The sequence below is a fragment of the Bison bison genome, unplaced genomic scaffold (genome assembly GCF_000754665.1).
Source record: "Bison bison bison isolate TAMUID 2011002044 unplaced genomic scaffold, Bison_UMD1.0 scf7180017862643, whole genome shotgun sequence".
NCBI lineage: Eukaryota > Metazoa > Chordata > Mammalia > Artiodactyla > Bovidae > Bison > Bison bison.
In genome coordinates this window covers 18,985-20,569 of record NW_011493215.1, presented here as the reverse complement: position 1 = coordinate 20,569, position 1,585 = coordinate 18,985, and the positions used below count along the sequence as shown (strand labels likewise).

The 1,585-nt window shown below is 43.9% G+C and overlaps 1 long non-coding RNA gene across 1 annotated transcript in view; it reads left to right on the top strand.

Moving 5' to 3' along the window:
- LOC104983438 overlaps positions 1–1,585 on the top strand; it is a 15,755-nt gene that overhangs the window by 8,133 nt on the left and 6,037 nt on the right. The window lies entirely within an intron of this gene.

The window sequence follows — 1,585 nt, the reverse complement described above, 5'->3', positions numbered from 1 at the left end:
TGCCTGGAAAATCCCATGGGTGGAGGAGCCTGGTAGGCTGCAGTCCATGGGGTCGCTAAGAGTCGGACACAACTGAGCGACTTCATTTTCACTTTTCACTTTACTGCATTGGAGAAGGAAATGGCAACCCACTCCAGTGTTCTTGCCTGGAGAATCAGTTATTTGCAGCATGTGGTCTGAACTCAATACTAACTTTATATATTTTAATCTATAAATTTGGATCATCACAGTCATGATGAGAGGATTACTAAAACATTTTTTGATGCTCCTAAAGTGCAGCAGATGGTCTTTTATTTCATATATAAGGGCAAGTTTATCTACCTGTATTGTATATCTCATGGGAGGCATCAACATACCTAGATATAATCTAGATTCCATATTTTTCCTTAACTGCCAATGTAAGATTGGTAATTTAGCAGGTACTGCAAGAAAGAAAGAAATGACAAATGCTAAGCAGTTTTTATTTTAAAATATGAGCATTTAGTTTTTTTCAAGTTTTTTGTTAAAAACTTTACTTCTAACCCAATCCTTCAAAAATAATCTGTGACATCAAATAAAGTCCCCATGTTAACAAAACCTGTCAGTTTTGACTACTCTGATGTAACACCTTGAGAGGCAAGGGTGTGGTAAAACAGTGTAGATGTGTGTGCACATGCACACCCACACACACATACACACTTCCTTATGACCTCTGTGGTGTTTTAGCGTAGGTCTCATGGAGAATGGACAGGGAAGGGGAGCCTTAGCTGGGGTGGCACCTGGGTCAGGGAGGAGTACCCTGCAGCACTATGTTATGTTGAGTCCATACACTGACTGCTGGTGGGTGGGGGGCACACCCCATGTTGTCTTGTCCCTCCCTCCCACTTTACCCAGGCTCCCGTATCAAGCACAGTGCCCATTCCCTCTTTACCCTGTTAGCCCACATGGCTGTCTGCTGAGGGGTCAGCCAGCTTTGTCAGCTAAGTCAGTGAGGCCTGGCTGTTGGATTCCAGAGACCTACTCACCATCATGAAAAGCCAGAAGAGCTGCACAATGCCTGTGTGTTCTGTGGAATATAGCAGAATACAACATTGTTCTATTTGCTTCCTTGGGCTGTCATAACAGAGTACCCCAAACTTAACAGCAGAAATTTACTGTCTCACAGTCTGGAGGCTGGAAGTCTGAGGTCCAGGTGCCAGCAGGGTTGGGTCCTAAGGGCTCTGAGAGAGAGTCTATTCCAGACCTCTCTCTAGCTTCTAGCGGTTTGCAGGCCATCTTTGGCATTCCTTGGCTTGAAGATGCATCACCGTGATCTCTGTCTTCATCTTCACCTGGCATTTTCCCTGTGTGTGTGTGTGTGTGTGCACATGCAGGTCTGTGTCTCCAAATTTCCCCTTTTTATAAGGACACCCTCCAGCCATACTTGATCAGGGCCCACACTAAAGACCTCATCTTAACATGATCCCTTAAAAGTCTGTACTTCCAGATAAGGTCACTTTCACAGATACTGGGAGTTAGGATTTCATATTTCTAGGGGATGAGGGGGATGCAGTGTAACCCAGAACAACCATAAAACTTCATTTTTAATTTAATTTTTTGTTATGCT